The following is a 25,470-nucleotide window of genomic DNA, read 5'->3' on the forward strand; positions in this document are numbered from 1 at the left end:
GCATGGCACCTTGCATTCTACACGCATCTGCGATGGCTATCAGATCACGGTAGTCACACAACGCCATATGAATACCGCGATTGTCACCGACTCCAGTCTGGTCTTTTCCCGTTAACAGTGTAAGGGCTGGTCGGAAGCGAAGGGTCAGGAGTCGGGCAAAGAGTTTGTAATCACTGTTAAGCAGTGTTATCGGCCGGAATTGATGCACAGAGTATCCGGAAGATGTCTTCGGGACTGGAATGATTAGTCCCTGCGTAAATTCGCGAGGGACTGCCACCTCAGGATTGAGTAGCTCCTGGCACATCTGTCTCAACATCGGCGTGAGGATACTTTGAAATTCTCTGTAGAATTCTATAGGCAGTCCATCGGGCCCAGGGGCTTTATTCTTGCGACCCTTGGCCAAGGCCGTCGCCACTTCCTCTTCCGTCACATCTTCCTGCAGTGCATCAACAGTGGCGCGATCGAGTCGGCGCGGCAGGGCCGTGAGTATGTCATTAAGTGCCTCTCGATCTGGCGTCTTCTGCGAGTACAGACTGGCATAGTACTCCACGAACCCTTTTTTGATCTCGGCCTGTGTGGTTAACCGCCGGCCGTCCACCGTCCGAAGTGCCGTGATGAGTTTGCGTGTATACTGCCGCTTTTCCCCTACCACGTGGTGCAATGAAGGTCGTTCGTGCGCGACCTCATATCCCAGTCGTGCTCGAATGACGGTTCCATCCATCTTGTGGCGCATGAGATGCAACAGTTTGGCTTTGACGCGGTTGATTTCCACAAGACTAACCGGTCGTTGTGCGGGACGGTTGTACATGTCACGGAGAACACTAAAGTAAAATTCCACCGTCGCATTGTACCATTGCATCCTCTCGCGGGAGTAGTTCATTAGTGTCCTCCTCAAGGCCGGTTTGGCGCAATGTAGCCACCAGAGGAGCACCGACTGATAGGCGTGTGTGCGACGTAAGCAGTTCGTCCAGGTTTCAGTGACTTGTACACGGCAATCACGATCCTGCAGAACAGCGACATTCAATTTCCACAATCCTCTGCCGCGATAGGTTGCCTGGCGCGCCAGAGTGATGGTGCAGATATACGCCAAATGATCTGAAAAGATCGTCGGCCAGAGTTCCGACTGCCGAAGACTGAGACGAAGCCCGCGCGACGTATATATGCGGTCCAGGCGGCTCGCTGACGTAGCCGTAAAGTACGTGAACCCCGGCGCGTCTCCATGAAGGCAGGTCCATGTGTCCAGCAAGGCCATGTCACGTATAATGGCAGAGAGCTCCGGGCATGTGTTGTAGTTCGGCGTCTGGTCGCGGGGTGACAGCACGCAGTTGAAGTCACCTCCGAAAACGACGTGATCATACCCGCCCGCGAACAGGGGCATTATGTCAGTCCTATAGAATTCCGAGCGGGCGCCTCTATTACTTGAGCCAGATGGAGCGTAGACATTAATGATGCGGACGCCAGCGAGCGTAAGCGCTGTACCTCTCGCCGAAGGTAGAAAAGCGACGTCCGTAACTTCGAGACCCTCTTTGGTTAAAATGGCAGTGCCCAATTCGTGTGCGGTACCAGGATGGACATGAGCGGTATATGTGCGCAAGGACTGGAGATCCGACTCCCTGACCTCCTGTAACAGGGCGATATCGACTTCCGCCGCTCGTAACATGTCACTGAGAAGCTGCAGTTTACGAGCACTGCTGATTTTATTAATGTTGATTGTCGCTATGCGATACGCCTGTTGAGGGTTCATTGGACACATCGCCGCGGCACCTTCTGCTTTTAGGTTCGCTGTGCTTTCTCCGAGCCGTCGATCGGCTCACTTGATCCTGGTCGGAATGCGTTACCCATGGTACCATGGGTGTCGTCCACGGCCAGTGGTTTATCCGTCGGTCCGGAATCCTGAGCGTCAATCTCAACATCATCAGCCCAATTTACTTCATTATGCACAGGGGCGGGGCGGAGCAAGTTCGGAAGGTTGCGATCCGGCTCATCACATGGTTCAAGGGGTCGCGTCGTACTCACATCCATAGGGGTCGCACTGCAGGCGTCAACGCCACCGTGACCAGGGGGGCTGGCCTCTCGCTGCGTAGGGGCCTGGTCTGTTGCAGAACTCGTCGCCGGAGTGCCGCGCTGCGTTTGCGCAATCCGTGTGGCTTTCTCACGATATGGGCGAGCTACTTCGCCAGCATCTGGGGGCGCGATACGTTGTTTCTTGCGCTTCTTTTGTTGGTGCCGAGAAGTATGGGCTTCCTCCGCGTCTGAAGGTTGAGACTGTCCCGCACTAGGTGTTTCGGAGTCCGCTCCCGTCTCGGGCGTCACGTCAGAGACCACGTCCATCACTTCCGTCCGCGGAGGGTCCACATGCGCGGAGACATCCGGACTGGGAGCGTCTGAAGCCGGCCGCACAGAGTGGTCGACCACCGGGGCATCCTGCAGCATGACCTGCTCCTGTGATGCAGCGGGAGGATCGGTAACAGCGGGGAATGGCACCGCAGCTCCTCGCGCAGCCGCGACATACGTAAGGGGCATAGCTTGGGACCGCTGCGGATCTAGGTTCTCGCCCACAGGCAATTGTGCAATTCGTCGTTGTAGACAGTCCGATCGTACGTGACCTTCTTTTCCACAACCAGAGCATGTACGAGGTTGTCCATCATACATGACGATCGCTCTGCATCCACAAATGTATACGTAGGAGGGGATATGTTTCTGAAGGTCGATTCGCACTTGACGGACACCATTAAGAACAGGGTACGTCTCAAAGCTCAACCACTTCTCCTCTGTATGGGCGAGGACCGTCCCATAATTTTGCAGGGCCGAAGTGACTTGGTGGGCAGTCACCTCAAATGGTAGTTCAAAGACACGTACCGTTCTGATTCCAATGCCCGCTGGTTCCACAAGGACTGTCCCTACATTGCCATCGGAGTGAAGGAACTTATAAGAGCCTCCCGACGTCCGAATCAGTCGGTCACAGCAATCGTCATTGATAAGTTTCACATACACAACACTTGCCACTATCGAAAGATGAATACCAAATAGTTCGTTTGGATCTAATTTCACTACCTCTCTCAAAAAACGTTCAACTTCAAGCGCTTTGGGTCGGGCAAAGCGGTTCTCAAACGTGAACTTGACTGTCGACTTTCGTATAGTATGAGCCATGTGAACGTTGCCTGTACGATGGACGCTGCGCCGCTATCACAACACTCACCGCCTCTGCTAAGCTGCTGGTCGCGGCTGGGACGTAAACAGCACGTCCGCGCCGCACGGCTTCTCAAGCCCGACTGTCCCACTAGACCACACCGGATAACGACGGCAGTGCTCTTTCCAGCGAACGCAGCAGCCACGCACGGTTAACTGACGACAACTGTAAAAAATCCACTCTCTCGCGTTATAGAACGGCGTGCTCCGGACGCATTTCGTGGAGACGAACGCCAGCAATGATGAGAGCAAAAGGTGCCTACAAATGCTGTCGTTGCACCACGCACTGTTCTACGACCATTCACCAAGCAGACGCTCACGCCTTGTTGTGCTGCTTCCTTTGCGGGCAATGAGTGCATCTGCCTTCGACACAGGAAACATTACACGCTTGGCAGCTGTGGGATTGGAACCCACGCCTCCGAAGAGAATGGTGCCTGACACCAGCGCCTTAGACCGCTCGGCCACGCTACCTACACAACACGCGCGTCACAAGAGCTGCGTCCTACCCCACGAGAACACACCGCAACGGCACAAAAATGAGACGTAAAAAGTGGCAACGGTGGGATTCGAACCCACGCCTCCGAAGAGACTGGTGCCTAAAACCAGCGCCTTAGACCGCTCGGCCACGTTACCGTTGCAGCAGCAGCGGCAAAACGTTTCCTTTGTACTACAAAGATCACTTCGAAATGGAAGTATCTTGGCATGTATTTCCACTGCTCTCCCACTGGAAGCGTCCCTTTAGGCCATCCACAGCAAGAAAAAGCCGTGCCCGCCGCATGGTAGCGACGCCACTTGTCTGTAGCTGTCGCAGTTAAGGAGACAGCGTCAAGAGACGTTTTCGTGCCGTGACCAGGTTTCGAACCTGGGCTTTCCGTAACCACTAAATTATCGTAGCTGTAACTGTCAGGCGGAGCTAGAATGCTCCATGTGTCAAACATATGTGAGCTCAAGGAGGTTACACTTGAAGAAAAAGCGGCAGGTTAACGCGATCACAGCGAAACCCCCGACAGCTACAGGACTCGAAACCGCGCCAACAGAGAGACTGGTGCCTTAAACCAGCGCCTTAAAGCGCTCGGCCACGCTACATGCGCTGCTTGGTGCGCCAGTGTTCCTAGCATTTGTACAAACAGTGCACGCCACAGCTTCCTGTTCTGCTGGGACTGGCTGCTCATCCATCGCACTTCAAACAACTGCCCTTTTCGACTACAGAGAGCAGCGGACGTCTGCGCTCTGGGAGGCGACATTACGTGTTGGGGATGAAGTGGTAGTGCAAACTGCGGCCTGCGGAACACGAGTGAAAAAATCAAGAGAGTACTGTCATTTCGAGTACTCGTCATTGCAACGGCAGCAAGGCAAAACTTTCAAAATTGCCGTGACCAGGATTCGAACCTGGGTTATTGCGGCCACAACGCAATGTCCTAACCACTAGACGATCACGGCCATGGCCACGGAGGCGCCCGCGAAGGCAGCTGGCTGGAATGCAAGTGGCGATACCCAGCAAAGCCTAGGCCAAGGTGTACGCCACAGCAGTGTCAGACACGGTCTCCATCACATGTATACGAGCAAATGAACGTGCCTGCGCTGTCAGGACACTAACTACAGTGGTTAGCTGCATTCACCTCCGTGGCAATGTCTTGCAGTCCCCCAAGCCTCTTGACTACAGGTATGTGGCTGGATAACAAGTGGATAGACGCTTCATCTCTCTCGCCGTCAGGTGTTGCCGTGAATCATACTTAACGTAGCTTTCTGCACGCGTCAGCGTAGCGTCAGTCGAGCAAAGTCGAGACAAGTCGCACAAGAGGAGCAACAAAAACGCGCAATTCCGGTACCGGGAATCGAACCCGGGCCTCCTGGGTGAGAGCCAGGTATCCTAGCCACTAGACCACACCGGATAACGACGGCAGTGCTCTTTCCAGCGAACGCAGCAGCCACGCACGGTTAACTGACGACAACTGTAAAAAATCCACTCTCTCGCGTTATAGAACGGCGTGCTCCGGACGCATTTCGTGGAGACGAACGCCAGCAATGATGAGAGCAAAAGGTGCCTACAAATGCTGTCGTTGCACCACGCACTGTTCTACGACCATTCACCAAGCAGACGCTCACGCCTTGTTGTGCTGCTTCCTTTGCGGGCAATGAGTGCATCTGCCTTCGACACAGGAAACATTACACGCTTGGCAGCTGTGGGATTGGAACCCACGCCTCCGAAGAGAATGGTGCCTGACACCAGCGCCTTAGACCGCTCGGCCACGCTACCTACACAACACGCGCGTCACAAGAGCTGCGTCCTACCCCACGAGAACACACCGCAACGGCACAAAAATGAGACGTAAAAAGTGGCAACGGTGGGATTCGAACCCACGCCTCCGAAGAGACTGGTGCCTAAAACCAGCGCCTTAGACCGCTCGGCCACGTTACCGTTGCAGCAGCAGCGGCAAAACGTTTCCTTTGTACTACAAAGATCACTTCGAAATGGAAGTATCTTGGCATGTATTTCCACTGCTCTCCCACTGGAAGCGTCCCTTTAGGCCATCCACAGCAAGAAAAAGCCGTGCCCGCCGCATGGTAGCGACGCCACTTGTCTGTAGCTGTCGCAGTTAAGGAGACAGCGTCAAGAGACGTTTTCGTGCCGTGACCAGGTTTCGAACCTGGGCTTTCCGTAACCACTAAATTATCGTAGCTGTAACTGTCAGGCGGAGCTAGAATGCTCCATGTGTCAAACATATGTGAGCTCAAGGAGGTTACACTTGAAGAAAAAGCGGCAGGTTAACGCGATCACAGCGAAACCCCCGACAGCTACAGGACTCGAAACCGCGCCAACAGAGAGACTGGTGCCTTAAACCAGCGCCTTAAAGCGCTCGGCCACGCTACATGCGCTGCTTGGTGCGCCAGTGTTCCTAGCATTTGTACAAACAGTGCACGCCACAGCTTCCTGTTCTGCTGGGACTGGCTGCTCATCCATCGCACTTCAAACAACTGCCCTTTTCGACTACAGAGAGCAGCGGACGTCTGCGCTCTGGGAGGCGACATTACGTGTTGGGGATGAAGTGGTAGTGCAAACTGCGGCCTGCGGAACACGAGTGAAAAAATCAAGAGAGTACTGTCATTTCGAGTACTCGTCATTGCAACGGCAGCAAGGCAAAACTTTCAAAATTGCCGTGACCAGGATTCGAACCTGGGTTATTGCGGCCACAACGCAATGTCCTAACCACTAGACGATCACGGCCATGGCCACGGAGGCGCCCGCGAAGGCAGCTGGCTGGAATGCAAGTGGCGATACCCAGCAAAGCCTAGGCCAAGGTGTACGCCACAGCAGTGTCAGACACGGTCTCCATCACATGTATACGAGCAAATGAACGTGCCTGCGCTGTCAGGACACTAACTACAGTGGTTAGCTGCATTCACCTCCGTGGCAATGTCTTGCAGTCCCCCAAGCCTCTTGACTACAGGTATGTGGCTGGATAACAAGTGGATAGACGCTTCATCTCTCTCGCCGTCAGGTGTTGCCGTGAATCATACTTAACGTAGCTTTCTGCACGCGTCAGCGTAGCGTCAGTCGAGCAAAGTCGAGACAAGTCGCACAAGAGGAGCAACAAAAACGCGCAATTCCGGTACCGGGAATCGAACCCGGGCCTCCTGGGTGAGAGCCAGGTATCCTAGCCACTAGACCACACCGGATAACGACGGCAGTGCTCTTTCCAGCGAACGCAGCAGCCACGCACGGTTAACTGACGACAACTGTAAAAAATCCACTCTCTCGCGTTATAGAACGGCGTGCTCCGGACGCATTTCGTGGAGACGAACGCCAGCAATGATGAGAGCAAAAGGTGCCTACAAATGCTGTCGTTGCACCACGCACTGTTCTACGACCATTCACCAAGCAGACGCTCACGCCTTGTTGTGCTGCTTCCTTTGCGGGCAATGAGTGCATCTGCCTTCGACACAGGAAACATTACACGCTTGGCAGCTGTGGGATTGGAACCCACGCCTCCGAAGAGAATGGTGCCTGACACCAGCGCCTTAGACCGCTCGGCCACGCTACCTACACAACACGCGCGTCACAAGAGCTGCGTCCTACCCCACGAGAACACACCGCAACGGCACAAAAATGAGACGTAAAAAGTGGCAACGGTGGGATTCGAACCCACGCCTCCGAAGAGACTGGTGCCTAAAACCAGCGCCTTAGACCGCTCGGCCACGTTACCGTTGCAGCAGCAGCGGCAAAACGTTTCCTTTGTACTACAAAGATCACTTCGAAATGGAAGTATCTTGGCATGTATTTCCACTGCTCTCCCACTGGAAGCGTCCCTTAAGGCCATCCACAGCAAGAAAAAGCCGTGCCCGCCGCATGGTAGCGACGCCACTTGTCTGTAGCTGTCGCAGTTACGGAGACAGCGTCAAGAGACGTTTTCGTGCCGTGACCAGGTTTCGAACCTGGGCTTTCCGTAACCACTAAATTATCGTAGCTGTAACTGTCAGGCGGAGCTAGAATGCTCCATGTGTCAAACATATGTGAGCTCAAGGAGGTTACACTTGAAGAAAAAGCGGCAGGTTAACGCGATCACAGCGAAACCCCCGACAGCTACAGGACTCGAAACCGCGCCAACAGAGAGACTGGTGCCTTAAACCAGCGCCTTAAAGCGCTCGGCCACGCTACATGCGCTGCTTGGTGCGCCAGTGTTCCTAGCATTTGTACAAACAGTGCACGCCACAGCTTCCTGTTCTGCTGGGACTGGCTGCTCATCCATCGCACTTCAAACAACTGCCCTTTTCGACTACAGAGAGCAGCGGACGTCTGCGCTCTGGGAGGCGACATTACGTGTTGGGGATGAAGTGGTAGTGCAAACTGCGGCCTGCGGAACACGAGTGAAAAAATCAAGAGAGTACTGTCATTTCGAGTACTCGTCATTGCAACGGCAGCAAGGCAAAACTTTCAAAATTGCCGTGACCAGGATTCGAACCTGGGTTATTGCGGCCACAACGCAATGTCCTAACCACTAGACGATCACGGCCATGGCCACGGAGGCGCCCGCGAAGGCAGCTGGCTGGAATGCAAGTGGCGATACCCAGCAAAGCCTAGGCCAAGGTGTACGCCACAGCAGTGTCAGACACGGTCTCCATCACATGTATACGAGCAAATGAACGTGCCTGCGCTGTCAGGACACTAACTACAGTGGTTAGCTGCATTCACCTCCGTGGCAATGTCTTGCAGTCCCCCAAGCCTCTTGACTACAGGTATGTGGCTGGATAACAAGTGGATAGACGCTTCATCTCTCTCGCCGTCAGGTGTTGCCGTGAATCATACTTAACGTAGCTTTCTGCACGCGTCAGCGTAGCGTCAGTCGAGCAAAGTCGAGACAAGTCGCACAAGAGGAGCAACAAAAACGCGCAATTCCGGTACCGGGAATCGAACCCGGGCCTCCTGGGTGAGAGCCAGGTATCCTAGCCACTAGACCACACCGGATAACGACGGCAGTGCTCTTTCCAGCGAACGCAGCAGCCACGCACGGTTAACTGACGACAACTGTAAAAAATCCACTCTCTCGCGTTATAGAACGGCGTGCTCCGGACGCATTTCGTGGAGACGAACGCCAGCAATGATGAGAGCAAAAGGTGCCTACAAATGCTGTCGTTGCACCACGCACTGTTCTACGACCATTCACCAAGCAGACGCTCACGCCTTGTTGTGCTGCTTCCTTTGCGGGCAATGAGTGCATCTGCCTTCGACACAGGAAACATTACACGCTTGGCAGCTGTGGGATTGGAACCCACGCCTCCGAAGAGAATGGTGCCTGACACCAGCGCCTTAGACCGCTCGGCCACGCTACCTACACAACACGCGCGTCACAAGAGCTGCGTCCTACCCCACGAGAACACACCGCAACGGCACAAAAATGAGACGTAAAAAGTGGCAACGGTGGGATTCGAACCCACGCCTCCGAAGAGACTGGTGCCTAAAACCAGCGCCTTAGACCGCTCGGCCACGTTACCGTTGCAGCAGCAGCGGCAAAACGTTTCCTTTGTACTACAAAGATCACTTCGAAATGGAAGTATCTTGGCATGTATTTCCACTGCTCTCCCACTGGAAGCGTCCCTTTAGGCCATCCACAGCAAGAAAAAGCCGTGCCCGCCGCATGGTAGCGACGCCACTTGTCTGTAGCTGTCGCAGTTAAGGAGACAGCGTCAAGAGACGTTTTCGTGCCGTGACCAGGTTTCGAACCTGGGCTTTCCGTAACCACTAAATTATCGTAGCTGTAACTGTCAGGCGGAGCTAGAATGCTCCATGTGTCAAACATATGTGAGCTCAAGGAGGTTACACTTGAAGAAAAAGCGGCAGGTTAACGCGATCACAGCGAAACCCCCGACAGCTACAGGACTCGAAACCGCGCCAACAGAGAGACTGGTGCCTTAAACCAGCGCCTTAAAGCGCTCGGCCACGCTACATGCGCTGCTTGGTGCGCCAGTGTTCCTAGCATTTGTACAAACAGTGCACGCCACAGCTTCCTGTTCTGCTGGGACTGGCTGCTCATCCATCGCACTTCAAACAACTGCCCTTTTCGACTACAGAGAGCAGCGGACGTCTGCGCTCTGGGAGGCGACATTACGTGTTGGGGATGAAGTGGTAGTGCAAACTGCGGCCTGCGGAACACGAGTGAAAAAATCAAGAGAGTACTGTCATTTCGAGTACTCGTCATTGCAACGGCAGCAAGGCAAAACTTTCAAAATTGCCGTGACCAGGATTCGAACCTGGGTTATTGCGGCCACAACGCAATGTCCTAACCACTAGACGATCACGGCCATGGCCACGGAGGCGCCCGCGAAGGCAGCTGGCTGGAATGCAAGTGGCGATACCCAGCAAAGCCTAGGCCAAGGTGTACGCCACAGCAGTGTCAGACACGGTCTCCATCACATGTATACGAGCAAATGAACGTGCCTGCGCTGTCAGGACACTAACTACAGTGGTTAGCTGCATTCACCTCCGTGGCAATGTCTTGCAGTCCCCCAAGCCTCTTGACTACAGGTATGTGGCTGGATAACAAGTGGATAGACGCTTCATCTCTCTCGCCGTCAGGTGTTGCCGTGAATCATACTTAACGTAGCTTTCTGCACGCGTCAGCGTAGCGTCAGTCGAGCAAAGTCGAGACAAGTCGCACAAGAGGAGCAACAAAAACGCGCAATTCCGGTACCGGGAATCGAACCCGGGCCTCCTGGGTGAGAGCCAGGTATCCTAGCCACTAGACCACACCGGATAACGACGGCAGTGCTCTTTCCAGCGAACGCAGCAGCCACGCACGGTTAACTGACGACAACTGTAAAAAATCCACTCTCTCGCGTTATAGAACGGCGTGCTCCGGACGCATTTCGTGGAGACGAACGCCAGCAATGATGAGAGCAAAAGGTGCCTACAAATGCTGTCGTTGCACCACGCACTGTTCTACGACCATTCACCAAGCAGACGCTCACGCCTTGTTGTGCTGCTTCCTTTGCGGGCAATGAGTGCATCTGCCTTCGACACAGGAAACATTACACGCTTGGCAGCTGTGGGATTGGAACCCACGCCTCCGAAGAGAATGGTGCCTGACACCAGCGCCTTAGACCGCTCGGCCACGCTACCTACACAACACGCGCGTCACAAGAGCTGCGTCCTACCCCACGAGAACACACCGCAACGGCACAAAAATGAGACGTAAAAAGTGGCAACGGTGGGATTCGAACCCACGCCTCCGAAGAGACTGGTGCCTAAAACCAGCGCCTTAGACCGCTCGGCCACGTTACCGTTGCAGCAGCAGCGGCAAAACGTTTCCTTTGTACTACAAAGATCACTTCGAAATGGAAGTATCTTGGCATGTATTTCCACTGCTCTCCCACTGGAAGCGTCCCTTAAGGCCATCCACAGCAAGAAAAAGCCGTGCCCGCCGCATGGTAGCGACGCCACTTGTCTGTAGCTGTCGCAGTTACGGAGACAGCGTCAAGAGACGTTTTCGTGCCGTGACCAGGTTTCGAACCTGGGCTTTCCGTAACCACTAAATTATCGTAGCTGTAACTGTCAGGCGGAGCTAGAATGCTCCATGTGTCAAACATATGTGAGCTCAAGGAGGTTACACTTGAAGAAAAAGCGGCAGGTTAACGCGATCACAGCGAAACCCCCGACAGCTACAGGACTCGAAACCGCGCCAACAGAGAGACTGGTGCCTTAAACCAGCGCCTTAAAGCGCTCGGCCACGCTACATGCGCTGCTTGGTGCGCCAGTGTTCCTAGCATTTGTACAAACAGTGCACGCCACAGCTTCCTGTTCTGCTGGGACTGGCTGCTCATCCATCGCACTTCAAACAACTGCCCTTTTCGACTACAGAGAGCAGCGGACGTCTGCGCTCTGGGAGGCGACATTACGTGTTGGGGATGAAGTGGTAGTGCAAACTGCGGCCTGCGGAACACGAGTGAAAAAATCAAGAGAGTACTGTCATTTCGAGTACTCGTCATTGCAACGGCAGCAAGGCAAAACTTTCAAAATTGCCGTGACCAGGATTCGAACCTGGGTTATTGCGGCCACAACGCAATGTCCTAACCACTAGACGATCACGGCCATGGCCACGGAGGCGCCCGCGAAGGCAGCTGGCTGTAATGCAAGTGGCGATACCCAGCAAAGCCTAGGCCAAGGTGTACGCCACAGCAGTGTCAGACACGGTCTCCATCACATGTATACGAGCAAATGAACGTGCCTGCGCTGTCAGGACACTAACTACAGTGGTTAGCTGCATTCACCTCCGTGGCAATGTCTTGCAGTCCCCCAAGCCTCTTGACTACAGGTATGTGGCTGGATAACAAGTGGATAGACGCTTCATCTCTCTCGCCGTCAGGTGTTGCCGTGAATCATACTTAACGTAGCTTTCTGCACGCGTCAGCGTAGCGTCAGTCGAGCAAAGTCGAGACAAGTCGCACAAGAGGAGCAACAAAAACGCGCAATTCCGGTACCGGGAATCGAACCCGGGCCTCCTGGGTGAGAGCCAGGTATCCTAGCCACTAGACCACACCGGATAACGACGGCAGTGCTCTTTCCAGCGAACGCAGCAGCCACGCACGGTTAACTGACGACAACTGTAAAAAATCCACTCTCTCGCGTTATAGAACGGCGTGCTCCGGACGCATTTCGTGGAGACGAACGCCAGCAATGATGAGAGCAAAAGGTGCCTACAAATGCTGTCGTTGCACCACGCACTGTTCTACGACCATTCACCAAGCAGACGCTCACGCCTTGTTGTGCTGCTTCCTTTGCGGGCAATGAGTGCATCTGCCTTCGACACAGGAAACATTACACGCTTGGCAGCTGTGGGATTGGAACCCACGCCTCCGAAGAGAATGGTGCCTGACACCAGCGCCTTAGACCGCTCGGCCACGCTACCTACACAACACGCGCGTCACAAGAGCTGCGTCCTACCCCACGAGAACACACCGCAACGGCACAAAAATGAGACGTAAAAAGTGGCAACGGTGGGATTCGAACCCACGCCTCCGAAGAGACTGGTGCCTAAAACCAGCGCCTTAGACCGCTCGGCCACGTTACCGTTGCAGCAGCAGCGGCAAAACGTTTCCTTTGTACTACAAAGATCACTTCGAAATGGAAGTATCTTGGCATGTATTTCCACTGCTCTCCCACTGGAAGCGTCCCTTAAGGCCATCCACAGCAAGAAAAAGCCGTGCCCGCCGCATGGTAGCGACGCCACTTGTCTGTAGCTGTCGCAGTTACGGAGACAGCGTCAAGAGACGTTTTCGTGCCGTGACCAGGTTTCGAACCTGGGCTTTCCGTAACCACTAAATTATCGTAGCTGTAACTGTCAGGCGGAGCTAGAATGCTCCATGTGTCAAACATATGTGAGCTCAAGGAGGTTACACTTGAAGAAAAAGCGGCAGGTTAACGCGATCACAGCGAAACCCCCGACAGCTACAGGACTCGAAACCGCGCCAACAGAGAGACTGGTGCCTTAAACCAGCGCCTTAAAGCGCTCGGCCACGCTACATGCGCTGCTTGGTGCGCCAGTGTTCCTAGCATTTGTACAAACAGTGCACGCCACAGCTTCCTGTTCTGCTGGGACTGGCTGCTCATCCATCGCACTTCAAACAACTGCCCTTTTCGACTACAGAGAGCAGCGGACGTCTGCGCTCTGGGAGGCGACATTACGTGTTGGGGATGAAGTGGTAGTGCAAACTGCGGCCTGCGGAACACGAGTGAAAAAATCAAGAGAGTACTGTCATTTCGAGTACTCGTCATTGCAACGGCAGCAAGGCAAAACTTTCAAAATTGCCGTGACCAGGATTCGAACCTGGGTTATTGCGGCCACAACGCAATGTCCTAACCACTAGACGATCACGGCCATGGCCACGGAGGCGCCCGCGAAGGCAGCTGGCTGGAATGCAAGTGGCGATACCCAGCAAAGCCTAGGCCAAGGTGTACGCCACAGCAGTGTCAGACACGGTCTCCATCACATGTATACGAGCAAATGAACGTGCCTGCGCTGTCAGGACACTAACTACAGTGGTTAGCTGCATTCACCTCCGTGGCAATGTCTTGCAGTCCCCCAAGCCTCTTGACTACAGGTATGTGGCTGGATAACAAGTGGATAGACGCTTCATCTCTCTCGCCGTCAGGTGTTGCCGTGAATCATACTTAACGTAGCTTTCTGCACGCGTCAGCGTAGCGTCAGTCGAGCAAAGTCGAGACAAGTCGCACAAGAGGAGCAACAAAAACGCGCAATTCCGGTACCGGGAATCGAACCCGGGCCTCCTGGGTGAGAGCCAGGTATCCTAGCCACTTTTTTTTTTTTTTTTTTTTTTTTTTTTTTTTTTTTTTTTTTTTTTTCGGGCCTCCATCCACCCCTTATAGCCCGTCCTTCTGCTCGCCATTTAGTCGCCTTCGTCGGCGCGGCAACAAAGGCCTTTGATTTAAGGAAAATGAAAACGTTGTGGATTACATGCGTCGTTCAGATACAAGCATCCATAGGAAGTAAATAGGAACTGAAAGTTATTGCGGCTCCATTGCCTCGTAGTAACAGAAAACGTCGAAGAAGTTAAAAGGAAAGTGAAAATCCATTTCTTCGAAAATAAAAAAGCTTTGTTTTGAACTCTGCGAAATTGAAAGAGAACTAAAATATTTCTCGAAAACAGAAAACTGAATTTTCTTCTTCTTACAAAATGAAGCTTGAAATCTTGCCAATCGATTACTTCAGAGGTGTTTGTAACTCGTGGTTCGGTCAACATGACGTAGTATTCGCCGTATAGATGGTCCGTCTTATCTTGAGTGAGTAGCTACTGAATGTTCGTTAACATGAAAGTCAAACAATTGATCTAGCAGTCACTTTGTTTTTACGTTATAGTTTTGAGCAGGTAGTTGGCGAAGTTATCCTTATAGTTTTTCGTTTTCATTAGTATATGGTGGTGAGTTGTAAGATAGACCCAGAAGTCTTCTTTACTCTTTTCTGCTTTTGTAAATAAGTAATGGACAGTAGCGGCTTTTAACCAGTTTAGAGCGTTCCTTCTCGTCCGTGGGTACGGGGCATCGTCCGGCGTCAGAAAGGCAGCAGGGGTTATGTATCTGGGCGATGTTCGACTGATGAGTGCTAACTTGTTCGTGATATATTCCCATATATCTTTTACGTTGTCGCACACAAACCTGTGTTCATCAGTATCTATTAAATTACACGTCGTGCACAAAGGTGATTCTGCGAGGTGTATGTTATGTAGTTTGGAGTTAGTGGCCAATTTTCTGTTAACTGCGAAATACCAAGTGGCTTTCATTGTTGACGGCAAGTACGGACAATGGATGTTCTCCCAGATTACCTTCCAGTCGAAAAGGTTGTATTTTTCTTCGATGTTATTTTTCTTCTTATCTTTCAGGAGTTTCTGGTAAACGTGTTTCACTGTCTTCATTTCCTGTTCGGGGATCCTTGTTTGTACATAACTGTAATGCAGTAAAAACCATTTTAAGTGGTAAAGTCCGTTCGGAATATGTTGCACCGTGATTGGTGGACTGAGGTCGGCGGGAGCTATTTCAGTAAGCAGGTGAGCAGCGAGACTATCAGCTGAGTGTTTCCATTGGTGGAAAGTTTTTGATATGTATAAAGCTTGCGCCTTCTTTCCAACATCGACAAGATTTAAGCCACCATTTTTTGTGGCAAGCGTTAAGGTGTCAAACTGAACTTTAAAAATGTGGTGATGGCTGACAAACTGTCCTAAAGCAGACATAATTCGTTTTGCAGTGAGTGCAGACATTGGTAAAACTTGAGCGATATAATTGAGTTTCGAAGTAAGGTATACATTTGCGACCGTTACTTTCTGAATTTCATTTAGTTTTCGTACACTGTGTTCTCGTATGCTGGCACGAATAGTCCGTAGAAGCTTTCTATAGTTGGTTGCAATGGTGTGCCGTATGTTACTCTGAAAATCAATTCCAAGACACTTGAAGATCTTCAGCTGACGTAGTTGTCCGTGAGGGTGCGATCCTAGGCCGCGGCCAATATTGAATATTCCAGACTTTGTCCAGTTTAGTTGTGCACCCGACGCTTGCTCATATTGCCTGACTAGCTGTAGTGCGGTCTCCACTTCAGGTCTATTGAGTACAAGGAAACCGACATCGTCTGCATACGCCTTGCACACTACTCGGGAGCCATGTATGACGACGCCCTGTAAACTTTGCGTCAGGGTAGCTAACAAAGGCTCAATGGCAATCGCAAAAAGCCCCATGGACATTGGGCAGCCCTGCCTGACGGAACTGGCTATCTCTATCGCTCGGGTAGGTTGGCCATTGATGATGACTCTGGATAAATTATTCGCTACCATCTGTTGTATAATTGCGACGAACCCAGGTGGAAAGCCCATCGCATACATGGTACGAAAGAGATACTGGTGGTTGACCCTGTCAAAGGCTTTGTCGAAGTCCAAGGACATGATGGCACATTTCAGCTTACAGACTTCCGCAATGGAGATTAAATCACGGTAGTCGCACAAAGTCTGTTGAATTTTCCGATCCTTTCCCACGCTGGTCTGGTAAGGGCCAATGATACTGGTCATTGTAGATTTAAGCCTGTGGGCCAAAAGTCTCGCAAAGATTTTATAGTCGCTGTTGAGCAGCGTTATCGGTCTTAGTTTTTTTACGTTTGCTCGGCCTGAGTTTTTTTGAATTAGAACGATAATGCCTTCACAGAAGCTGGTGGGGATCACGTTGTTGTGGTCTAGAAGTTCGTTACAGATGCAAGTGATCTTCGCCTTTATGGTGTTCCAGAATGTTTGATAGAATTCGGCGGGAATTCCGTCAGGTCCGGGGGATTTATTCTTGGCACTTTCCCAGAGCACATATTCCACGTCTTCTTCGGTTGCCACGTCTAATAGCTTTTCCGCGTCCACGGGACTGACTCTGTTGCGCAAATTATTCAAAAGAGCATCCTGCGCTTGCACGTTAACTTCTTTATTGGACATCAAGGTGGTGAAGTAGTTTAGCACCGCCGCTTTAATCTCGTTGTGCGTAGTCAGCGTTGCGCCATCCTCAGCAATTAACTCCGTCAGTATTTTGCGGGACCCTTTCCTATTTTCTTGGATCATATGGTAGACTGAGGTGAGTTCTTGGTGTACAGTAGTCTGGACCCGTGACCTGACTTTGTAGCCTTCTAGCTGCGTCCTCCTTAGGGTTAGGATTTTGGCCTGGATTTTCTTAATTCGTTGACAATTCTCGACAGCCGAAGTGCCGAGCATATACAGTTCCCGCAGACAATGAAAATAGAAATTGATCGTCCTTTGAAGCCAAAAGCCCTTTTCCCGTGCGTAGTTCATGAAACACCACCTAATTTTAGGTTTGGCGCACCTGAGCCACCAATCAATGGCCGAATTATAAGAGGCAAATCTGTGCTCACATTCCCGCCAGGTATTGAGGAAGGCTTCTTGACACGCCGAGTCTTGTAGATGTGAAACATTTAATTTCCACAGGCCCCTGTATCGACACGTCCGTTGTCGGTCGAGAGTGATAGTACAGATGTATGCAGCATGATCTGAGAACGCCACTGGCCATACTTCTGACTGCAGAATGTTATTCCTCAAAGTGGGTGTCACATAAATGCGATCGAGACGGCTTGCCGAATGGGTCGTGATATGGGTAAACCCAGGTGCTGCACCATGCTTGAGCTCCCAAGAGTCAACTAAGCGCAAGTCTCGTACAATTCGTTCCAGTTCAAGTGATTTGTTAAGATTGGGAGTTTGGTCCTTTGCACTGATGACACAGTTAAAGTCGCCTCCGAAGATGACATTGTCGTGGCGGACGCCAAAGAGAGGAACTATTTCTTCTTTAAAGAAATCTGCTCTTTGACGTCTATTACTGGAACCGGATGGGGCATATACATTAATTAGTCTGTTGTTATAAAAAGTGCCCGCAATGCCCCTACTGTTCGGCAGTTTCGTGACGTCATGAATAATGATACCTTCCTTCACAATAAAAGCTGTACCTAATTCGCAACCGGCCCCAGGATTAGTGATGACATTATAACCTGGTATACAATCAAGTCCGATCTCTGCTACTTCTTGTACCAACAAAAGGTCTACATCAGCTGCATATAAAAAGTCTTTGAAATGTTGTAGTTTAAGAGCGCTGCGTATCTTATTAATATTGAGAGTAGCAAGTCGATAGGCCTGTGGCGGAATTGTGGTGGACTAAACAGGAACAAGACCTAAAACCAGTCCGATATCAAACAGAAATAACGCTGGGAGTACAAGTCACGTCGTAAAAGCACTTCGGAAGCAATTCCAGATAACAAAAACATGTAGTGCCAGTCACTTTAAAGGCAGAGTTAAAAATATTCTCCGTTTGAGAAGGGATCAGTCGTGCGTTCTTTTTGCGCGGTAGACTCTGTCGAGGCGTTAGCTTTCTCATTAACATCGTCGTCTTTGGAGACTGAAGTTACGGCTGTCACCGCTTCGGAAGTATCCATACTGTCAACGTCGGCAGTGGATTCTGTATCGTCTGCCCAACTAGTTGGCGGTGGCTGTGTCGAGGGCGTTACCGACTCGTGAGCAGGATAGAGTTGGACCATGCGGACATCACAGTCGGCTTGGAGGTGAGCTGACTGTTCGGGGTTCAGAGGTAGAGCATCTGAGACATTGTCAATGACTGATGGTAAACTGGCTGAGGGATGATCATGGTTTATGCTATCAGATGCTTTGTCACTGAGTTGTTCACCTATCTGTTTAGCCTTTTCGCGCAGAACCGGTGCCATCTGTTCTGCACCCTGGCGGGCAACTCTCCGTTTTTTAGTTTTTCTGGGAGACGTACGATTTTGTGGGCCTTGATCGGAACCTGCTGGAGATTCCCCCCGTGGAGTAGCAGCGGCCGATGGGGACGCAGCCGTTTGCATGTCGGATGCCTGTTCGTCTGTGACTACGACGGACGGCGATATTTCTATGGGTTTAGGTGGGGTCTCTTCCGGCGTTGCAACAGTCTCCATTCGCGTCACTGTCGCAGGCACTACAGTATTTTCACTGACTTCGGTGACCGTCGATATAGCCGGAAGCCCACGCGCTGCGGCGACGTACGTCACAGGCAGTGATGTCATCGCGGGGGGCCTGGCTGCCTCGCCGGCAGGCAGCTGCGCCACTCGCCTCTGCATGCATTCGGCACGCACGTGACCCGTCGAGTTGCATGCGGCACACGTTCGAGGCTGATCATCGTACATGACTATCGCACGATACCCGCATACGTTTACATAAGACGGGATGTGCTTCTGCAGCTCGATTTTCAATTGCCGCACCCCATTAAGAACGGGGAACTTATGTGCACTAGACCATCGTTCCGCAATATTGCTTATGATTTTACCGTAGGGACAGAGCACTGCGTCGATCTGCTCACTGGTTATTTCAAATGGAAGTTCAAAAATTCGAACAGTCCGTATTCCTAGGCCGGCATGCGAAACAGCAACTTCTCCCACATTTCCATCACTATGTTTAAACTTTAGGATACCACCACAAGATTCAACGATTTTCTCACACATCTCTGATCTAGCTAATTTAACGAAAACGGTGCTACTGACAATCGAAAGATGTATCCCGATTATGTCCTCAAGTCCTATCTTTACTTCATCTTCTAACCATTGCTCAACTTCAAAGGATTTAGGTCGGACAAAATTTCTGTCAAAAATAAACTTCAGTGTGTCTTTCCTACTCGGTTGAGACATCACGAAATCGAGTTCATTTGCAGATCACACCAAAACACTGGTAGACACTGAAGCAAGCGCAGTGACTCACCACACGTAAACAGCGACGGCAAGGCGCGCAGCACAGCACGTCCGACCTCGACCGCGTCCGCCGGCTGACTCGTCAGACACGGTCTCCATCACATGTATACGAGCAAATGAACGTGCCTGCGCTGTCAGGACACTAACTACAGTGGTTAGCTGCATTCACCTCCGTGGCAATGTCTTGCAGTCCCCCAAGCCTCTTGACTACAGGTATGTGGCTGGATAACAAGTGGATAGACGCTTCATCTCTCTCGCCGTCAGGTGTTGCCGTGAATCATACTTAACGTAGCTTTCTGCACGCGTCAGCGTAGCGTCAGTCGAGCAAAGTCGAGACAAGTCGCACAAGAGGAGCAACAAAAACGCGCAATTCCGGTACCGGGAATCGAACCCGGGCCTCCTGGGTGAGAGCCAGGTATCCTAGCCACTAGACCACACCGGATAACGACGGCAGTGCTCTTTCCAGCGAACGCAGCAGCCACGCACGGTTAACTGACGACAACTGTAAAAAATCCACTCTCTCGCGTTATAGAACGGCGTGCTCCGGACGCATTTCGTGGAGACGAACGCCAGCAATGATGAGAGCAAAAGGTGCCTACAAATGCTGTCGTTGCACCACGCACTGTTCTACGACCATTCACCAAGCAGACGCTCACGCCTTGTTGTGCTGCTTCCTTTGCGGGCAATGAGTGCATCTGCCTTCGACACAGGAAACATTACACGCTTGGCAGCTGTGGGATTGGAACCCACGCCTCCGAAGAGAATGGTGCCTGACACCAGCGCCTTAGACCGCTCGGCCACGCTACCTACACAACACGCGCGTCACAAGAGCTGCGTCCTACCCCACGAGAACACACCGCAACGGCACAAAAATGAGACGTAAAAAGTGGCAACGGTGGGATTCGAACCCACGCCTCCGAAGAGACTGGTGCCTAAAACCAGCGCCTTAGACCGCTCGGCCACGTTACCGTTGCAGCAGCAGCGGCAAAACGTTTCCTTTGTACTACAAAGATCACTTCGAAATGGAAGTATCTTGGCATGTATTTCCACTGCTCTCCCACTGGAAGCGTCCCTTTAGGCCATCCACAGCAAGAAAAAGCCGTGCCCGCCGCATGGTAGCGACGCCACTTGTCTGTAGCTGTCGCAGTTAAGGAGACAGCGTCAAGAGACGTTTTCGTGCCGTGACCAGGTTTCGAACCTGGGCTTTCCGTAACCACTAAATTATCGTAGCTGTAACTGTCAGGCGGAGCTAGAATGCTCCATGTGTCAAACATATGTGAGCTCAAGGAGGTTACACTTGAAGAAAAAGCGGCAGGTTAACGCGATCACAGCGAAACCCCCGACAGCTACAGGACTCGAAACCGCGCCAACAGAGAGACTGGTGCCTTAAACCAGCGCCTTAAAGCGCTCGGCCACGCTACATGCGCTGCTTGGTGCGCCAGTGTTCCTAGCATTTGTACAAACAGTGCACGCCACAGCTTCCTGTTCTGCTGGGACTGGCTGCTCATCCATCGCACTTCAAACAACTGCCCTTTTCGACTACAGAGAGCAGCGGACGTCTGCGCTCTGGGAGGCGACATTACGTGTTGGGGATGAAGTGGTAGTGCAAACTGCGGCCTGCGGAACACGAGTGAAAAAATCAAGAGAGTACTGTCATTTCGAGTACTCGTCATTGCAACGGCAGCAAGGCAAAACTTTCAAAATTGCCGTGACCAGGATTCGAACCTGGGTTATTGCGGCCACAACGCAATGTCCTAACCACTAGACGATCACGGCCATGGCCACGGAGGCGCCCGCGAAGGCAGCTGGCTGGAATGCAAGTGGCGATACCCAGCAAAGCCTAGGCCAAGGTGTACGCCACAGCAGTGTCAGACACGGTCTCCATCACATGTATACGAGCAAATGAACGTGCCTGCGCTGTCAGGACACTAACTACAGTGGTTAGCTGCATTCACCTCCGTGGCAATGTCTTGCAGTCCCCCAAGCCTCTTGACTACAGGTATGTGGCTGGATAACAAGTGGATAGACGCTTCATCTCTCTCGCCGTCAGGTGTTGCCGTGAATCATACTTAACGTAGCTTTCTGCACGCGTCAGCGTAGCGTCAGTCGAGCAAAGTCGAGACAAGTCGCACAAGAGGAGCAACAAAAACGCGCAATTCCGGTACCGGGAATCGAACCCGGGCCTCCTGGGTGAGAGCCAGGTATCCTAGCCACTAGACCACACCGGATAACGACGGCAGTGCTCTTTCCAGCGAACGCAGCAGCCACGCACGGTTAACTGACGACAACTGTAAAAAATCCACTCTCTCGCGTTATAGAACGGCGTGCTCCGGACGCATTTCGTGGAGACGAACGCCAGCAATGATGAGAGCAAAAGGTGCCTACAAATGCTGTCGTTGCACCACGCACTGTTCTACGACCATTCACCAAGCAGACGCTCACGCCTTGTTGTGCTGCTTCCTTTGCGGGCAATGAGTGCATCTGCCTTCGACACAGGAAACATTACACGCTTGGCAGCTGTGGGATTGGAACCCACGCCTCCGAAGAGAATGGTGCCTGACACCAGCGCCTTAGACCGCTCGGCCACGCTACCTACACAACACGCGCGTCACAAGAGCTGCGTCCTACCCCACGAGAACACACCGCAACGGCACAAAAATGAGACGTAAAAAGTGGCAACGGTGGGATTCGAACCCACGCCTCCGAAGAGACTGGTGCCTAAAACCAGCGCCTTAGACCGCTCGGCCACGTTACCGTTGCAGCAGCAGCGGCAAAACGTTTCCTTTGTACTACAAAGATCACTTCGAAATGGAAGTATCTTGGCATGTATTTCCACTGCTCTCCCACTGGAAGCGTCCCTTTAGGCCATCCACAGCAAGAAAAAGCCGTGCCCGCCGCATGGTAGCGACGCCACTTGTCTGTAGCTGTCGCAGTTAAGGAGACAGCGTCAAGAGACGTTTTCGTGCCGTGACCAGGTTTCGAACCTGGGCTTTCCGTAACCACTAAATTATCGTAGCTGTAACTGTCAGGCGGAGCTAGAATGCTCCATGTGTCAAACATATGTGAGCTCAAGGAGGTTACACTTGAAGAAAAAGCGGCAGGTTAACGCGATCACAGCGAAACCCCCGACAGCTACAGGACTCGAAACCGCGCCAACAGAGAGACTGGTGCCTTAAACCAGCGCCTTAAAGCGCTCGGCCACGCTACATGCGCTGCTTGGTGCGCCAGTGTTCCTAGCATTTGTACAAACAGTGCACGCCACAGCTTCCTGTTCTGCTGGGACTGGCTGCTCATCCATCGCACTTCAAACAACTGCCCTTTTCGACTACAGAGAGCAGCGGACGTCTGCGCTCTGGGAGGCGACATTACGTGTTGGGGATGAAGTGGTAGTGCAAACTGCGGCCTGCGGAACACGAGTGAAAAAATCAAGAGAGTACTGTCATTTCGAGTACTCGTCATTGCAACGGCAGCAAGGCAAAACTTTCAAAATTGCCGTGACCAGGATTCGAACCTGGGTTATTGCGGCCACAACGCAATGTCCTAACCACTAGACGATCACGGCCATGGCCACGGAGGCGCCCGCGAAGGCAGCTGGCTGTAATGCAAGTGGCGATACCCAGCAAAGCCTAGGCCAAGGTGTACGCCACAGCAGTGTCAGACACGGTCTCCATCACATGTATACGAGCAAATGAACGTGCCTGCGCTGTCAGGACACTAACTACAGTGGTTAGCTGCATTCACCTCCGTGGCAATGTCTTGCAGTCCCCCAAGCCTCTTGACTACAGGTATGTGGCTGGATAACAAGTGGATAGACGCTTCATCTCTCTCGCCGTCAGGTGTTGCCGTGAATCATACTTAACGTAGCTTTCTGCACGCGTCAGCGTAGCGTCAGTCGAGCAAAGTCGAGACAAGTCGCACAAGAGGAGCAACAAAAACGCGCAATTCCGGTACCGGGAATCGAACCCGGGCCTCCTGGGTGAGAGCCAGGTATCCTAGCCACTAGACCACACCGGATAACGACGGCAGTGCTCTTTCCAGCGAACGCAGCAGCCACGCACGGTTAACTGACGACAACTGTAAAAAATCCACTCTCTCGCGTTATAGAACGGCGTGCTCCGGACGCATTTCGTGGAGACGAACGCCAGCAATGATGAGAGCAAAAGGTGCCTACAAATGCTGTCGTTGCACCACGCACTGTTCTACGACCATTCACCAAGCAGACGCTCACGCCTTGTTGTGCTGCTTCCTTTGCGGGCAATGAGTGCATCTGCCTTCGACACAGGAAACATTACACGCTTGGCAGCTGTGGGATTGGAACCCACGCCTCCGAAGAGAATGGTGCCTGACACCAGCGCCTTAGACCGCTCGGCCACGCTACCTACACAACACGCGCGTCACAAGAGCTGCGTCCTACCCCACGAGAACACACCGCAACGGCACAAAAATGAGACGTAAAAAGTGGCAACGGTGGGATTCGAACCCACGCCTCCGAAGAGACTGGTGCCTAAAACCAGCGCCTTAGACCGCTCGGCCACGTTACCGTTGCAGCAGCAGCGGCAAAACGTTTCCTTTGTACTACAAAGATCACTTCGAAATGGAAGTATCTTGGCATGTATTTCCACTGCTCTCCCACTGGAAGCGTCCCTTTAGGCCATCCACAGCAAGAAAAAGCCGTGCCCGCCGCATGGTAGCGACGCCACTTGTCTGTAGCTGTCGCAGTTAAGGAGACAGCGTCAAGAGACGTTTTCGTGCCGTGACCAGGTTTCGAACCTGGGCTTTCCGTAACCACTAAATTATCGTAGCTGTAACTGTCAGGCGGAGCTAGAATGCTCCATGTGTCAAACATATGTGAGCTCAAGGAGGTTACACTTGAAGAAAAAGCGGCAGGTTAACGCGATCACAGCGAAACCCCCGACAGCTACAGGACTCGAAACCGCGCCAACAGAGAGACTGGTGCCTTAAACCAGCGCCTTAAAGCGCTCGGCCACGCTACATGCGCTGCTTGGTGCGCCAGTGTTCCTAGCATTTGTACAAACAGTGCACGCCACAGCTTCCTGTTCTGCTGGGACTGGCTGCTCATCCATCGCACTTCAAACAACTGCCCTTTTCGACTACAGAGAGCAGCGGACGTCTGCGCTCTGGGAGGCGACATTACGTGTTGGGGATGAAGTGGTAGTGCAAACTGCGGCCTGCGGAACACGAGTGAAAAAATCAAGAGAGTACTGTCATTTCGAGTACTCGTCATTGCAACGGCAGCAAGGCAAAACTTTCAAAATTGCCGTGACCAGGATTCGAACCTGGGTTATTGCGGCCACAACGCAATGTCCTAACCACTAGACGATCACGGCCATGGCCACGGAGGCGCCCGCGAAGGCAGCTGGCTGGAATGCAAGTGGCGATACCCAGCAAAGCCTAGGCCAAGGTGTACGCCACAGCAGTGTCAGACACGGTCTCCATCACATGTATACGAGCAAATGAACGTGCCTGCGCTGTCAGGACACTAACTACAGTGGTTAGCTGCATTCACCTCCGTGGCAATGTCTTGCAGTCCCCCAAGCCTCTTGACTACAGGTATGTGGCTGGATAACAAGTGGATAGACGCTTCATCTCTCTCGCCGTCAGGTGTTGCCGTGAATCATACTTAACGTAGCTTTCTGCACGCGTCAGCGTAGCGTCAGTCGAGCAAAGTCGAGACAAGTCGCACAAGAGGAGCAACAAAAACGCGCAATTCCGGTACCGGGAATCGAACCCGGGCCTCCTGGGTGAGAGCCAGGTATCCTAGCCACTAGACCACACCGGATAACGACGGCAGTGCTCTTTCCAGCGAACGCAGCAGCCACGCACGGTTAACTGACGACAACTGTAAAAAATCCACTCTCTCGCGTTATAGAACGGCGTGCTCCGGACGCATTTCGTGGAGACGAACGCCAGCAATGATGAGAGCAAAAGGTGCCTACAAATGCTGTCGTTGCACCACGCACTGTTCTACGACCATTCACCAAGCAGACGCTCACGC

General features: G+C 52.3%; 27 non-coding genes across 27 annotated transcripts; all 27 read right to left on the reverse strand.

The window, feature by feature from the left end:
* Positions 1-3,740: 3,740 nt before the first annotated feature.
* Trnal-uag (transfer RNA leucine (anticodon UAG)) lies at positions 3,741-3,822 on the reverse strand. Its single transcript has one exon. It is a non-coding gene; the product is annotated as a tRNA-Leu (tRNA).
* Positions 3,823-4,557: 735 nt separating this feature from the next.
* On the reverse strand, positions 4,558-4,629 carry Trnah-gug (transfer RNA histidin (anticodon GUG)). Its single transcript has one exon. It is a non-coding gene; the product is annotated as a tRNA-His (tRNA).
* A 380-nt stretch (positions 4,630-5,009) lies between these two features.
* On the reverse strand, positions 5,010-5,081 carry Trnae-cuc (transfer RNA glutamic acid (anticodon CUC)). The gene has a single exon. It is a non-coding gene; the product is annotated as a tRNA-Glu (tRNA).
* A 445-nt stretch (positions 5,082-5,526) lies between these two features.
* Positions 5,527-5,608, reverse strand: Trnal-uag (transfer RNA leucine (anticodon UAG)). Its single transcript has one exon. It is a non-coding gene; the product is annotated as a tRNA-Leu (tRNA).
* Positions 5,609-6,343: 735 nt separating this feature from the next.
* Positions 6,344-6,415, reverse strand: Trnah-gug (transfer RNA histidin (anticodon GUG)). The gene has a single exon. It is a non-coding gene; the product is annotated as a tRNA-His (tRNA).
* Positions 6,416-6,795: 380 nt separating this feature from the next.
* Trnae-cuc (transfer RNA glutamic acid (anticodon CUC)) lies at positions 6,796-6,867 on the reverse strand. The gene has a single exon. It is a non-coding gene; the product is annotated as a tRNA-Glu (tRNA).
* Positions 6,868-7,312: 445 nt separating this feature from the next.
* Positions 7,313-7,394, reverse strand: Trnal-uag (transfer RNA leucine (anticodon UAG)). Its single transcript has one exon. It is a non-coding gene; the product is annotated as a tRNA-Leu (tRNA).
* A 735-nt stretch (positions 7,395-8,129) lies between these two features.
* On the reverse strand, positions 8,130-8,201 carry Trnah-gug (transfer RNA histidin (anticodon GUG)). The gene has a single exon. It is a non-coding gene; the product is annotated as a tRNA-His (tRNA).
* A 380-nt stretch (positions 8,202-8,581) lies between these two features.
* Positions 8,582-8,653, reverse strand: Trnae-cuc (transfer RNA glutamic acid (anticodon CUC)). Its single transcript has one exon. It is a non-coding gene; the product is annotated as a tRNA-Glu (tRNA).
* A 445-nt stretch (positions 8,654-9,098) lies between these two features.
* Trnal-uag (transfer RNA leucine (anticodon UAG)) lies at positions 9,099-9,180 on the reverse strand. The gene has a single exon. It is a non-coding gene; the product is annotated as a tRNA-Leu (tRNA).
* A 735-nt stretch (positions 9,181-9,915) lies between these two features.
* On the reverse strand, positions 9,916-9,987 carry Trnah-gug (transfer RNA histidin (anticodon GUG)). Its single transcript has one exon. It is a non-coding gene; the product is annotated as a tRNA-His (tRNA).
* A 380-nt stretch (positions 9,988-10,367) lies between these two features.
* On the reverse strand, positions 10,368-10,439 carry Trnae-cuc (transfer RNA glutamic acid (anticodon CUC)). Its single transcript has one exon. It is a non-coding gene; the product is annotated as a tRNA-Glu (tRNA).
* A 445-nt stretch (positions 10,440-10,884) lies between these two features.
* Positions 10,885-10,966, reverse strand: Trnal-uag (transfer RNA leucine (anticodon UAG)). The gene has a single exon. It is a non-coding gene; the product is annotated as a tRNA-Leu (tRNA).
* A 735-nt stretch (positions 10,967-11,701) lies between these two features.
* On the reverse strand, positions 11,702-11,773 carry Trnah-gug (transfer RNA histidin (anticodon GUG)). The gene has a single exon. It is a non-coding gene; the product is annotated as a tRNA-His (tRNA).
* A 380-nt stretch (positions 11,774-12,153) lies between these two features.
* Trnae-cuc (transfer RNA glutamic acid (anticodon CUC)) lies at positions 12,154-12,225 on the reverse strand. Its single transcript has one exon. It is a non-coding gene; the product is annotated as a tRNA-Glu (tRNA).
* A 445-nt stretch (positions 12,226-12,670) lies between these two features.
* Positions 12,671-12,752, reverse strand: Trnal-uag (transfer RNA leucine (anticodon UAG)). Its single transcript has one exon. It is a non-coding gene; the product is annotated as a tRNA-Leu (tRNA).
* A 735-nt stretch (positions 12,753-13,487) lies between these two features.
* Positions 13,488-13,559, reverse strand: Trnah-gug (transfer RNA histidin (anticodon GUG)). Its single transcript has one exon. It is a non-coding gene; the product is annotated as a tRNA-His (tRNA).
* Positions 13,560-19,824: 6,265 nt separating this feature from the next.
* Positions 19,825-19,896, reverse strand: Trnae-cuc (transfer RNA glutamic acid (anticodon CUC)). Its single transcript has one exon. It is a non-coding gene; the product is annotated as a tRNA-Glu (tRNA).
* A 445-nt stretch (positions 19,897-20,341) lies between these two features.
* Trnal-uag (transfer RNA leucine (anticodon UAG)) lies at positions 20,342-20,423 on the reverse strand. Its single transcript has one exon. It is a non-coding gene; the product is annotated as a tRNA-Leu (tRNA).
* A 735-nt stretch (positions 20,424-21,158) lies between these two features.
* Positions 21,159-21,230, reverse strand: Trnah-gug (transfer RNA histidin (anticodon GUG)). The gene has a single exon. It is a non-coding gene; the product is annotated as a tRNA-His (tRNA).
* A 380-nt stretch (positions 21,231-21,610) lies between these two features.
* Positions 21,611-21,682, reverse strand: Trnae-cuc (transfer RNA glutamic acid (anticodon CUC)). Its single transcript has one exon. It is a non-coding gene; the product is annotated as a tRNA-Glu (tRNA).
* A 445-nt stretch (positions 21,683-22,127) lies between these two features.
* Trnal-uag (transfer RNA leucine (anticodon UAG)) lies at positions 22,128-22,209 on the reverse strand. Its single transcript has one exon. It is a non-coding gene; the product is annotated as a tRNA-Leu (tRNA).
* Positions 22,210-22,944: 735 nt separating this feature from the next.
* Positions 22,945-23,016, reverse strand: Trnah-gug (transfer RNA histidin (anticodon GUG)). The gene has a single exon. It is a non-coding gene; the product is annotated as a tRNA-His (tRNA).
* Positions 23,017-23,396: 380 nt separating this feature from the next.
* Positions 23,397-23,468, reverse strand: Trnae-cuc (transfer RNA glutamic acid (anticodon CUC)). Its single transcript has one exon. It is a non-coding gene; the product is annotated as a tRNA-Glu (tRNA).
* Positions 23,469-23,913: 445 nt separating this feature from the next.
* Positions 23,914-23,995, reverse strand: Trnal-uag (transfer RNA leucine (anticodon UAG)). The gene has a single exon. It is a non-coding gene; the product is annotated as a tRNA-Leu (tRNA).
* Positions 23,996-24,730: 735 nt separating this feature from the next.
* Trnah-gug (transfer RNA histidin (anticodon GUG)) lies at positions 24,731-24,802 on the reverse strand. Its single transcript has one exon. It is a non-coding gene; the product is annotated as a tRNA-His (tRNA).
* A 380-nt stretch (positions 24,803-25,182) lies between these two features.
* On the reverse strand, positions 25,183-25,254 carry Trnae-cuc (transfer RNA glutamic acid (anticodon CUC)). The gene has a single exon. It is a non-coding gene; the product is annotated as a tRNA-Glu (tRNA).
* Positions 25,255-25,470: the final 216 nt, after the last annotated feature.

This window comes from Schistocerca serialis, chromosome 1 (genome assembly GCF_023864345.2).
Source record: "Schistocerca serialis cubense isolate TAMUIC-IGC-003099 chromosome 1, iqSchSeri2.2, whole genome shotgun sequence".
Classification (NCBI taxonomy): Eukaryota; Metazoa; Arthropoda; class Insecta; order Orthoptera; family Acrididae; genus Schistocerca; species Schistocerca serialis.